Source organism: Grus americana, chromosome 11, assembly GCF_028858705.1.
Source record: "Grus americana isolate bGruAme1 chromosome 11, bGruAme1.mat, whole genome shotgun sequence".
In the NCBI taxonomy this organism is placed as follows: Eukaryota; Metazoa; Chordata; class Aves; order Gruiformes; family Gruidae; genus Grus; species Grus americana.
This window is the reverse complement of record NC_072862.1, coordinates 6,071,115-6,084,805: the sequence shown is the minus strand read 5'-3', so window position 1 is coordinate 6,084,805 and position 13,691 is coordinate 6,071,115. Positions and strand designations below refer to the sequence as shown.

Genomic DNA, 13,691 nt, shown 5'->3' with positions numbered 1-13,691 from the left:
GTCTCTAAAGCAGGAGGTATTGAATATTTTCCTCCCTACATCTTGCCATTGAAATTTCCCCGACTGGAAGAAAGCAAGTGCTCCCAGGCCTGCGTGTCGGGGAAGGAGACATCACTGTATTTAGAGTCACCCCGGTGCTTCTGCCCACACAACTTCCTTTCTTGAAGTCACGATGCGGAGAGAAAAATGTTTTCCTTCCACTTGCTCAGCAGAGCATGGTGAGCTCATAAGCAGGAGACTTCAACTTTCAAATGTTGAACTCGACTGAGGTCTGATTTCCCTCTTTATTTATGTTTTCTTCAGCAGCTTCCATGAACTGAGGCACACTCTGTTAAACTAATCTTCACCAGCTTTCACTCCTCCTGGTCTGGAAAAGTTGCTGCGAGCGGCTCTGGTCGGCCTGTGAGTAATCCCCCAGAATTACTACAATCCCAGATAATCGGGACTTGCCAGATGAGACTGGGACAGCCGAAAGCGGGGGTGGGAGAGGTTGCTGCTTACATTTTCTTTTTGGTCATTTTGCGCAACTTCAGCTCAAAAACTAATTCCTTAAAAGGTGCTCTAAAATAGAGTGGTAAAAGACAAACTCCCACCCAGCTTTACATCACCAAAACCCCAGGCAAAGGAGAGGACCCAAGCAAAACTGCCCATCTCCAGGGAAGGGAACGGCCCGGACCCCAATACGACCGTGGCAAGTACCAATCTATAGAAGCTCTGACCTGACAGAGCTCGGTGCAAATCCCTAGAGAGATGCTCTTAACTGCAACGCCCCCCCACATCTTGCAGAGATATTATCCTCCCACACATGTTGATATTGTTCTCCAGAAGGCGTGCATTTTTTTTATTGTGCTGGTAGAGTTAGATGAAACTAATGAGTCAATGGTCTCACATTTTTAAACAGATGGTTGAGATATCACTTTTGATTTCAGTCAGCTGCTGTGCTTCGGTGCCTCTGTGTTTTGGACTGTACACCTGTAGGGAAAAGAGGCTTAAAATGGCTGTGGATGCAGATTGGGGAGAAATGGTACCTTGCTGCAGGAAGCCTTCCACTGGCTTTAATGAGCTGGTTTTTTGGTAAAAGACACTGGTTTCTGTCTGAGGCCCTTCATGGAGGGTGTTGGAAGGGAGGTGTCTGGCAATGGTCTTTCAAGGGACGACTTGAAAAAGAATAAAATTGTGTCTTGAGAATGACTGGGGCATCCTATCTGGCCCCACGTCCAGACAAAGAGCTGCTCACACAGTGACGTCAACCAGATTTCAAGAGTATCAGAGAGGCAGTGATCTGTCCTTTTGGAGACATACTGGTGTCTGGTCTCATTGCACATCTTCACCCTCTCTCAAATGTCATGTTCTTATTCATGTTGAGTAGTACCTCTCTGAGGAAATAGTTCCACTGGTTACAGCCGGACTACTCATTGCAGACACTAATGTTCGTCATGAGTAAACAGCTATACGTGTGTGATGGGGCATACAAAGTTGTCCAGAGTCCTGTTGTTTGCAAGTCCATGGGCAATGCTAGGGATACATGCATACTAGTGCAAATTTCCAGATAAATGTCCTCAAGGTTGTGTTGAAATTTCTGCAGAGCTCAACATGAAGACATTTCAGTAATTCTGGTTGGAAAGATTCCTTTTCCTCTGTTATAAACTAATTTCCTTCCTGTTGTCTGGGTTGTGTTGGCTGAGCTTAGAGGGTAACTATGTGTAAAAAAAAAAGTTTTTATAGATCTCATGGTATCCAAATTCATGCTAGGAAGTACCCATAGTCACAGCTCTGAGCATGGCAAGCAGTCCTTTGCTAACATGGAGTTAGCTTCATGCTGCCTTGATGTCACCCGTCTGATGTAAATTTCACAATGATGCTTCGATGACATAGGGTAAAGGTCACCTCAGTCTTAGCTGCTCTGCAAGTTAGGTGTTGAGTTAAAATGGATCCTGAAGGTTCCTTGTGTAGCTGGTGAGAGAGAGTGGTGGCACCACTGATGGAAACCTTGATGACAGCATGGGACAGCTAGCTTTGGAATGGCTGAAGGCAAGGCCCTGTTGTTAGTGACAATTGCACAGATACCTTTAAAGTAGCAGGAAAAATGAAATGCAGAGGCAAATCAGAGCAAGGCTGTTTAGACAATCTAAAAAGACAATGTTTATTAGATGGGAGAAATGAAAGCCAAAGTAGTACTGGGCAAAAGAGATTTCCCCGTGGTGCATGAAGACTGGAAAAATTATCAAGTATATTGGTATAATTAATTTTGCCACTTTGGGGATGATTCTAGTGAGTATATTTGTGACTTCCTGGGTTCATCGTGTAGTCAAAGCCATCGCAAGAGAGCTGCTTGACATCCTGGGCCCATTCAGCAGAAAGGTCCATGTACCCCAGTGGGCTCTGGGGCAGAGATGTTGGGCAGCCAAGTATGGCAACTCTCAACTGCATGCACACCCTCACAGCACAGATTTGGGGCTGCTTTGGCACCCAGTTCAAAGTTATTTCAATAAATCCCACTCTGAGGTGTTCCGGAGAAGCTGAGAACTGCCAAAAGGAAAAACCTTGTTATGAGAATGGAAAAATTCCATTGCCTATGCCTTCTCCAAAGGAGCCTGGAGGTGGGAGGGTGCTTTGAGTGGCATTCATAGAGGCTGCCAGTCCCACGTAATTCGTGTAGGAAGTTTCTCACCTTTACAGTCTGCAGGGACATTTCTTCCCCCTTAGTGACCTAATTTTGGTGAGCGAACAACTGTTTGGAAGGACTTTCCTGCCTGAGTTTCCAACTGTAGCTTGGAGCCAGCAGGAATGGGAGCCCAGGTTCAGAGCTTCCCCCGGCAGTTCAGCAGCCACACGACTCCCGCCTCGGAGACCCGTTGCTGCTGGTGTGCACAGACAAGGTGACACTTAATGGACAGAAGATGACAACATTGCTGAAAGAAATAGGTCCTTAGGATATAAAGCAACCTAATGCAAGCTTCAGATCCCACTGTGAGTAACTGGATGTGGCTTACTGAATTTTAATAGAGTTTTGCCAAAAGAAAGCAACTTTTTTATACAAGGCACATGATTTTCCTTTGAAAGAATGTTTACAGAATAGAGCTCATTGCCTCATCAGTCAGTGTATCCTTGATATTTTCATTTATGTGGGTTCTTATTCAACACGTGTTCAAATCATAAGACTTCTTCCCCTTTATCTGTATTTATCTACTGGGAGCATTTTTAAGAGTGAAATGTCAGTCAGGTGCATGCCAGACATGCAATAAACACAGTTTTCCCTCTGCTCCCTGTCTCAGTTCTCTGGAATTCCCCTCTGCTGCTTTCTCATTTTTAATGTTCCCCTTCCAGCAGAGGAGAAGAGGTCCAGAGCTTTCTCTGACCAAGGCAACATACTCAGTGAGGTCCTAGGACCAGCTCCTTGCTTAGCATCTTTGATCCATTTACAGCACACCGGGATGTCCTTTTGTCTCCCTGATGAGTGTCTTTCAAGACTCCTCATGTTTCTTCAGTTGGTCTATTCTGGTTTGATACTGGAGGGCTCCCCTCAAGCCTTTGCTGGGTCTCAAACCTGACGGCAGCCAGTAGTACTGCTGGATGGAGTGTTTCGCAGCTGGGTTTTTCCTTTGGCTTTACTCTAAATAGCAAAGGAAGGGAAAATCAAATAGGTCAGGGGCACTGTTAGGGCTGCAAGCTGTGGGTGGGCAGAGAGCATGGCAGCCCCCCCGCAGATGTAAAATGTCCTGTGTGGCGAAGCCTCCACACGTGCGCTCCCGTACCTTGCGGCAAGCGCTGCCTGCTCTCCTCTGGTCTGGATGTCTCTTGTTCCCGATTTCTTGTGCTGCAGCTGCACAGAGATCTGAGGAAGTGGGCAACTCTGGAATGGGAACAGAATGTCATTATTTGCGGTGAATTATTTCTTAATGCCGAGTGTAGGAGAGACTGTAAATATATGCACTGGCACGGTTTTAACATACTTCTCTTCACCATAATAACGCAATTTTCTAGAAAATCTCATAGAAATCAGGCCAGAATTTGCATACAAGTAGCTGTTTGTTTTTCCCACACTTATTTCTTCACTTAAAATAATATATCTAAGTATCATCAATAGCATGATGCATGTGCAAGAATGATGACAAAGAATAAGCATGGGGGTGGTGTGATGCTGAGCAGGAGCAGCTTGATGTTTGGTGGTTTAAACAAGACGTGCGGCTTGAGATGTTTAGAAATCCTACCAAAATACCCTATCTAAAATATATGATCTTGCATGTATGCCCTGGTTAGCTACCCGTGGAAGTCTTTCCTGGCCGCTGTGTGCATTGACATCATAGGCAATCGTAGCTGCTGGCATTGATGCTGGTGTCACATGGATTGTATGAAAACAGGGCAACATCTGGCAGTGAGCACTTCAGGCCCCCGATTAGAAAATTGAGTGTAAAGAGGAAATGTGGTGGTTCTGTTGTCTCCTGAGTGCTTTAAAAAATAAGACAGAGACTCAAGAACAAAACTATTTCTTAATGAGGCCTACATGATCTTTCCAGTATTAACACTCTGCAATGAGCTCAGACAGCATCTCCCCAGAGTGCTGCTGTGGGGTTTCAAATGTCTGCAGTCAGCAAAGGCATAACCCTACTCCCGAAACCCACGGCGAAGCCCTCTCCACTTGCCAAGGGAGGTGACTTTACCATGGTTGATAGCTACCGATGGCCATGGTACCTTCAGGCCGTGCTCAGCCACACAGCTGAAACCAAGAGGATACAGCAGACCTGTGAAGGTCAGCATATGGTTAAGTCTCTTTTTTTTTTCTTTGCTTTTGGATGTGCTGCTGAATTTTGCTGAAAAAGCCCAAGCCAGACAAGAATCCTGTTTGTTCACCGCTAGTGGAAGAGGATCTGCGGTGCTAACTAGGCCTGCGATTCCCGTTAGTTACAAGGTGCTGTGATGGCATATTTACATTTGCTGATGATGCCGATGTCTTTCAGAAGAAGGTATAGAGGATTTTTACATGACTTTCAGCTGGAACATGATGTCACCAACACTCCCCCCCAGGCTGGTGGAGCAGTTCTGATTGCTTGTGACGCTTTATTAATAGACTTGCTAACATCAAGAAAAGCTTTATGAACACTTAGGATACAGGGAAGTGCCAGTGACTGCACCTTGTGCTGCTTCTGCTAATAGTATGTAGAAATTATAAATAATGTATTTTTATTTTCTGAGATAGTTTAGGACCTCCAATAAGTCCTGACATCTCTGATGCATACAGCAGAGCAAGGACAGTGACTGTGGGCTTCTAGCTTAGCAATTTCGCAGGAGTCAAATCCAGTGCCTGGCAGGAGGAAGGGTGGAAAAAGGGGTGCACGGCTTTTGTCTGTTTTGCAGGGAATGATAAAAACTGCAGGTTTGCACCAGAACAGCCCTGGTAGCAGAGACCTGAGGGGCTTTCATACCTTGGGGGGGAAATGACTGCCCCTGTCCCAGAGGTGCTAACTGACCTCATGTGTGTTGCTCTGCAGGGGGTTATGACAGTCAGCCTCAACCATGTATTTCACTATATCTCAGCATGACACAGGACATCACTGCAGCTTGAGGTAGCCCCTTTTGCACTTGCAGTGGATGAGAAATGGGGCACCTGTTTAATAACCATGCCTCATGGGGAAGAAGATGATTTTCCATGAAAGGATAGAAAGGTATTAAGAAGTCTTGTGATCACCTGACATGAATGGGGCAGGATCAAGTTCTTTGTAACAAGTAAGACTTTGGTTCCTTGGCTTGTATAATACCTTCTTCAGGCTTTCCACACATCTTGAGCTCTGATCCTACTGTACCTGTAGCCCCCACTACATCCCTGGTTGCAGTAAATGCAGCCACTGTCAGGGAAAATTAAGTGAGATATAGGTTTTATCAGCTCCTGACAGATCAATCTACTTCAGAAATAGCTCTCACCTGATAAGGATCAGGTATAGCTGATGCAGGAACTCCTGCCATGTGTATTGGAACATCTCTGTGAGCTACAACGTGTAGCCTCCTCTTTGCCTTTGAAATTTAAAAGACTTAAGGAGGTTCTGGCAATGATGAGGGCTAATTAACTAGATGCAGTCATGGGTGTGAGGCAAGTAATAGGTTCCTTGATACTCATAGTTTTGGACCAAAGAAGTGGTGGCTACTCTGCACTGCTTGGACATCCATAGGCAAACGGAGGTCTGTAGCTTGACAGAAATGTCCTCCGTTCTTGTCAAGGACAGCCCGGGTGTGCATGGGCAGGTAACGCAATCAGGTAACTTTGGCTGCTCTAGACTAACACCTACCAAGCAGACCTAGCTTGCTGCTGAGCAAGGCCTTTGTGTTGCAAATACTTTGGGTTAAGGCCTGCTGTGCAATGACTTCATGGAAATCACTAGAGGGTATTTTCTCCATTCTTCCACAATAGTACAGAGTGTACTTTTTATTCCATTTTGCCACAGCAATGGCATTAACTTCTGGGAAAGCAGACATGAGCTCCAGGTCTGGCTTTCTTACTGACTAGCTCCTTGGAGAGAAGTCAGCTCACTTTAGCCATATCCATGAAAGCTGCTGTGCCAAATAATTGAGTCCATCTGAAGCAGTTTGAATACCCTGTTCTCATGCACTACATCATCTAGCAGGGTGGGGAAGGTTAAGCCACGTGTCTGTTCATGTAGTCAAGTCAATTAGCTGTGTACAATTTGGTCCAGGCTGTGCTATTCTTTATCAAGTCTCCTAATACAGACAGTTGTGTTAGTATTGGTGCTTCCCAAAGGACTACCAAAATGCATCCTCCAAAACAAGCAGTAGTGGTTCAACCTATATTGTTGGGGTCATTGCACTGTGCATGGCTGGCCCACGGGCCATGGCTACGTGCTCTGCGTACACTGATGTTCCCACAAGGTTTCAAAGCTAATGCCAGTCATTAGCTTTGTGGTCTTGCAGTCAAAGGAACCCTTCCAAAGAGCATCTAGGGCGATCGAGCAGTTGAACGCTGCTCCTGCTTTTGGGTGTCCTGGTGTTAGTTGGGTGACCAGAGAAGACCCAAGTGAGAGCTGATGTGAGCATTGCACCCTGCCTCTTCACAGGTCAAAACTGATAGGAACCAAGTGCTGGATGAGCACAGAGCAAAAAAGTGTGGGGTAAGAGCTGACGGAGGGATGCAAATAGAGGGGCAAAAATACAGAGGCATGTTACTGGGCAAGTTGCCTCGTTTTGTGCTTCTTTGTATGCACATATTTGAAGTAAATGTTCAAACTCATCCCTGGTTTTACTCCAAGGGAAGGTGCATCCTTTCTTCATGCCTGATGAACCAGGTGCCTTCCTTCACAAGTAGGCAATGGGTCTGACAGATCCACGTGTAGCATGTCGGGCTGTTACCAGGCCTTTAACTTTCCTTTTTTAACAAAGCCTCTTGTCTATAAAGAAAAAACTCCTTGGCAAATTATCCTTTCCAGGTAGATGGAGGCACTGACACAGACTTACATTGCCTGTTCAGATCAAATGGTAGACTGCTGGGAGAAAAGAAGAAAAAAAAAAAGTGTTAAATCCCTGTGGGGTTTCTGAAGTAGGCACACATTATGAGTAAAGCGTTTAATGACCGTTCGAGAAGGGAAATCCTTTTTTTTGTTTGGGCAGTTTTGATCTCAACTATGCATAGTTTTGGCCCTTGATGCTACCAATTATCTCTGTATAATGCGGATTTAAAATCCTTGCCACGCTGTTTTGCTAGCTGAGGGCATCTTTTTTGCATACCCAAAAGTGTGAAAGGTAACACAGAAATTCAGCAAATTGCCCCTTATCCTTTAATTCCTCTGCTTCAAAAACCCCACAAGTCTCAGCAGGCTTTATGTACTAAAGACTTTTCTTTTTTGCTTTGGATTTCTGATTCTCTCATTGCTTAGTTTTTGTTTGAAGACACACTCTTTAGATGGTGACATAGAAATGAATTGCAGTAGAAATACTGCAGATGAGAAAAACCAAAGGGATTCTGACTTCAGGTGGGGAATATTTTAATCTTTAGTAGAATAATATTTAATATTTAATTCTGATTTCAGGTGGGTGAATATTTGAAGTCATTTGGGGAGGGTTTGTGTTTTGTGATGCGCGTGTAAGGCCTGATGGAAAGCAGAAATATGAGAGTCTTGGTATTTGAGCTCATTGTGACTACTAACTACAAATGTTCATATTTCTAATGTGAAAAAAAAAAAGCTTTGTTCTTGTTCTCTTCAAATAGCACTTGTAATGAAATCTCTCTCAAAAGACAGATGACGCACAGGAAGCATTCACGGGACTGTATCAAAATAGAAAGCTTGAGAAAGTTTTCACTGAAAAAAATTGTGCTTTTTCCATTCAAAACTATTATTGGACAGTGGAGAAGAAAACAAACGCTTTCCCCCTAAATTGATGAGATTATGCGTATTTTGAAAAACGGGCTGTGATTTTGGTCTCACCTTTTATAATAGGATTTTCAGGAAACAAATTTAGACCCAAGTGTTGTTGACGTGAAGATGACACAGATTCTCAGCCAAGCTGAGAATAAGGTGCTGGAGATCAGCGCTGCTGGGCCAAGTCCTCTTTTCTCGATGCACTTTGCTCCTCATTAAAAGCAGTTTCTTACGTGTCTCTACAGGTTGTACTGGTTTAAATACAACAGGGAAAATTGGCAGAGGTGTACAGTTCATTTTTTTTTTAAAGCAGTCTAGTTAAACCAGTGCCAGTACTTAGGGCAAATGTATTTAAACCAGTTAACTCTATAATCAGTTTAACTAGCACTGATACTGTAGTAAATTACATTAAATCAGCATAAGTGAGAGTTTAACTTGGTTTATCTACGTCTGCTTTGGCCTTTGCACCAGTCTAACTGGATTGGCAGTGCTGGGCTAGCCAAATGAGGTTGCTCTCACAAACTTTATTCCATGGACTTTTACTGAGTTTCAAGCAGTTGTTCCCAGCCTGTCAATGGCTCCGTCCGAGTGCCAGTCGGCGATACCTGCTGGGGTCCAGCTCTGGCTGCTTCTGCTGCTGCCTTTCCCTTTCCCAGAGAGCATGCAAAAGCCCAGCAGAGCTCAGGAGGATGAGTTTGCATGCCTTCCTGCAGTGGTTCTTGAGGAGCAAGACCCAAATTACTTCCCACTTGGAGAATAACCCTCTGGTCCTCGGGAGGAGCCGATCACACATAGCCTGCTGCCAGCTCTTCTGACCTTGTTCTTGGCCCTGGATTTGTCTTTGTCAAGGTGGTAGTTCTTAAGAGTCGCATTAGCTCAGGAGAACCTCAGCTTTCGCTTAGAGGGAAGGCCAACTGACTATGTCTCAGCTGGCAAATGCACCACCACATCCAAGGGTGACTGGGTGTTACTGGCTGGGAGCCTGGTTCAGAGCCTGTCAGATACTCCTCTCCAGGCCATGGACTGAAGGTGAGAGTCCTCAGGAGTCTCCTCCCCACCCTGCAAATCCCTTCCCTGAATACCAGGGAAGATTGACCATTTGCCCTGCAGAGGCAGTCGTGACCCCCTGACACCCTCTGTTTGGACCTAGGAACATCTGCCTTGAGCACCAAGCTCAGTCTCTAATGTGGAAATCATGAAAGCTATTCTTTTGATGAAGAACCAGAGGGAATGACTTAATCCCCAGTCTAGGCTTTTTTTTTTTTTTTTTTTCTAAAGCCAAGTCAGAATGACATTGCTCTTGCAGCTTCTGTTTGCACCACTGCTGCTGTTGCTAACCAGTGTCATGAGTTAGCGTCTGGAAAGAGGAACATGTGAAAATCAAAACAAGGGTATTGAACAACAGATTGTCCAGTTCCCCCTTGAATTCTTCCATTACCTATCCAAACATGGCAGAGATGAAAGAAAGGGAGGACTAGGAATTAGTGGATGATTCATTAGAGTAACACAATTCATTCAGGAGTCCCAGCTGCAGAGTTAATCAACTTCAATTCTGCTGATAAAACCACCCTGGGACTGACAGGGTTTCAGACTTTGTTCCAAACTGATGACACAGTCTTAGAAACTATATCTTAAAATATGAATTCTGCTTATTTCTCCTGGGGTATTCATGGGGCCCATTTTCAATCTGAGAACTTGAAACTTTTTCTAAGAGAAGCAAACACAAATCTTGCAGTGAAATTATTAGACCTGGCAACAATATCTTGTGTGGGGCAGGCTGCGGAGAGCAAGGCTGTCCTGCCGAGACGTGGGGTGGGCTGGCCTGTTGTTCTCCCTCATAAAATAATGTTTGGATTCCCTCTCAAAACATCTGGTTGCTTCTGGCTGTCTAGCAAAGCCCTGCATGCGAACTGACAAAGCTTGGAGGAGTTATCTCGCTATACGCGGCTGCTGGTTTTCATGTATGTCGAGATACGCCATGTGCTGTTCCTGTGACAATCAGGCTAAATGGTAATTCTTTGAAAAACCGTAACTGGTATACGCACAGCAGTGCAGCAGTTAAATTTCCATGGGTTTCATCCCTCTCGGATGTTTTCCATCCTAAATGGAAGCAGGATTTCCCTGCTGTTACACTACTGAGCTGCTGTGTGTAGGGAGCTTATGCTGAGAGATGCTTGTTTGGTTTATTTTCCTGAGCGCAGGGAGAAGGGAACCCTTTGACTGGATAGCAGGAAGGATGAAAACTGCACTTTATGGAAGACAAAGCACAAACGGCACTCAGGGTAGGCAGAAACTGGGACTAAATCCTGAGTAAATGTGTGAGGGTATCACTGGGAGGTGAAGGGAGCTGAGGTCTGAAATACGGGGAATGTGTCTTGGGTGGGCAAGGAGTTGGGCTGGGGAGGGAGGGAGAATGGCTGAAAGATTGGGGGTCTGCAAAGAAACGGTGTGGCTGGATAAAAAGCAGCTGGGACAAGAAATGAGGCAGAATGACAAAGAGCATGGGCAGAGAGGGGCTCTCTGCTACAGCTGACCTGGGAGAGTGAAACGATTTTGATGAGATATTGGGAATGCAAGATTTTAACTGGTGATATACGCAGCTGGTGGAGCAAAGAAACAGGACAGGGATGTTCCTGTGAGACTCTACACAATCTCTCCATGGGTACTGGAAGCTCTCACTTAAATGCCATCTTTCTTTCCAGATTCAATACTGAAAGCTTTCAAATAACTCTTCTGCCTTGTAGGGAGATAAAGAGCAATAACGACTTCATGTCTTTTAGTCTGCAGCAGTAAATTGTGTCCTTTCCTTAAATTCACAGTGTATGACACAGAATATGAATGCAAAAGTCTGGGAACTTCCTTCATAATTAAGCCACATGCCTGTTTATTTTTTTGAATAGCAGAATTGACTGCTTCCTTTCCCCTTTAAATGAATACACAAATAGTTGGTGTGGGGGAATTCTTCCAAACTGGGAACTCTGCTGAGTCAAGTGTCAATTTTTTGCCTACTTATGGAGGTATCAATCTATCTTGCTGTCAACTAGAGATCCCCAGACTGTGGTTTGAGTAACATTACTGATGGGAGAAGCATTTTAAATGGTACTTGTAGGCCAGAAGAAGAAAAATACAAATTATGAAAATTATAAGTGAAGATACCACAAATGAGGGAATTGCAAAGAGTAACCACGGGGCGGGCAGGGGGGAGAAATAGCAGCTCTGCCCAACGTGCTTGCTGCACGTTAAATTGGGCAGCCCACAGTATCTTGAAAATCAGTGCTGAAATCACAGGAAATGTTGGTTCAGAATGAGGAAGAGTTGTGTCTCCTGATAAACGCTTCTCCTCTGGGGCTGCACGGCCAAAGTCCTTCAGCCTCCTGAACCTCCGTCTTTCTTTCTCAAATGTGATGAGAATCCGGTCTGAAAAGGAGAATTTGTCTAATGAGTTAAACGCATATGTTAACAGCTTTAGCAATATCGGACCCATCGGTTGAAAAATAACCGAGCAATGCTGACCAGAGAGAGGATGGCTGCGTGGCACTGGGGAGCTAAGCGGAGCTGGGGAGCCCAAAGTAGCTCACGGCTTTTGGAGGGGGTTGTGTTAGTTTGGGTGAAGAACAAGAGAGAAGGGTCATACGGGCATTGAGAGTGTCTATATCACTAGATGTTAATCTGTGACTCTAGGAAGGAGTTAACAAGGCATGAAAATTACATTCCATTTGAAAAAAGGGAGAACAATAAAAAACCCAAATGTGGGCAAATGGAATATTATCTTCAAGAGAGCAAACTAACCTGTAGTTGTCAATAAAGATGTAGTTGTTTCTTTTATTCTGGCTATGATTTTTATTAAATCATTCTTGAGATCAAGGCCAGCTTCAGGCAATAGAAAATGAAACTGTGCATTCCCAGTGATCCCTAAATCTGATTATGGGGCTGTACCCCGATGAAATCTGACTTTACATCCCAGGGAGTGTTTGGGACTTGCTCATAGGTCATCGCCCTTAGGGGAGAGACAATGCTACAAAAATCTTACCTGGTGTGTTGGGTTTGCGTGGCAAGGTTTTGGTAGTGGGGGGGCTACAGGGGTGGCTTCTGTGAGAAGCTGCTAGAAGCTCCCCCTGTGTCTGACAGAGCCAATGCCAGCCGGCTCTAAGACGGGCCCGCCGCTGGCCAAGGCCGAGCCAATCAGCGCCTCTGTGATAACATATTTAAGAAGAAGAAAAACACTTAGAGAGAGAGAGAGCTTTTGCAGCCGGAGAGAGGAGTGAGAAGATGTAAGAAACTCTGCAGACACCAAGGTCAGTGCAGATGGAGGGGCAGGAGGTGCTCCAGGCGCCGGAGCAGAGATCCCCCTGCAGCCCGTGGTGAAGGCCATGGTGAAGCAGGCTGTCCCCCTGCAGCCCATGGAGGAAGGATGAGGGGGTGTAGAGATTCCACCTGCAGCCCATGGAGGAAGGATGAGGGGGTGTAGCGATTCCACCTGCAGCCCGTGGAGGACCCCAGGCCGGAGCAGGTGGAGGCACCTGAAGGAGGCTGTGGCCCATGGGAAGCCCACGCTGGAGCAAGTTCCAGGCCGGACCGGTGGACCCGTGAAGAGGGGAGCCCACGCCAGGGCAGGTTTGCTGGCAGGACTTGTGACCCCGTGGGGGACCCCACGCTGGAGCAGTTTGCTCCTGAAGGTCTGCACCCTGTGAGAGGGACTCCATGCTGGAGCAGGGGAACGATGAGAGGAGTCCTCCCCCTGAGGATGAAGAAGCGGCAGAAACACCGTGAGATGAACTGACCATAACCCCCACTCCCCGTCCCCCTGTGCTGCTGAGGGGGGGGAAGGTTGAAGCCGGGAGTGAAGTTGAGCCTGGGAAGATGGGAGGGGTGGGGGGAAGTGTTTTAAGAGTTGATTTTATTTTCTCATTCCTCTACTCTGTTTTGCCTAGTAATAAATCAGATGAATTCCCTCTCTAAGTTCGGTCTGTTTTGCTCGTGACGATAATTAGTGAGTGATCTCTCCCTGTCCTTATCTCGACCTAAAAGCATTTCGTTATGCCTTTTCTCCCCTGTTTAGTGAATGAGGGGGGTGAGAGAGAGGCTCTGGTGGGCACCTGGCCTCCAGCCAGGGTCAACCCACCACACCTGGTAAGAGTCTTAGTAGGGTTATGCCCATAATGCAAACACTAGATTAAAGTTCATGTTCTGATGCTGATTTGATGTTTGACAAATAACCTTTCTGTGTTTTGCTTTTCACTTTGCTAAATGAGATAATCATCCTTCCTCTCCTCCCTGAAGCAGTTTGACATCCATGACTGGAAAACACTCAACAATTACACAGAAATC

At 45.6% G+C, this 13,691-nt stretch overlaps 1 protein-coding gene across 1 annotated transcript in view; it reads left to right on the top strand.

The window, feature by feature from the left end:
• Positions 1-383: 383 nt before the first annotated feature.
• MITF (melanocyte inducing transcription factor) overlaps positions 384-13,691 on the top strand; it is a 126,898-nt gene continuing 113,590 nt past the window's right edge. Inside the window, exon 1 of the mRNA XM_054838092.1 lies at positions 384-402. The gene's annotated coding sequence lies outside the window, so the exon portion shown is untranslated. The remainder of the gene's footprint in view (positions 403-13,691) is intronic.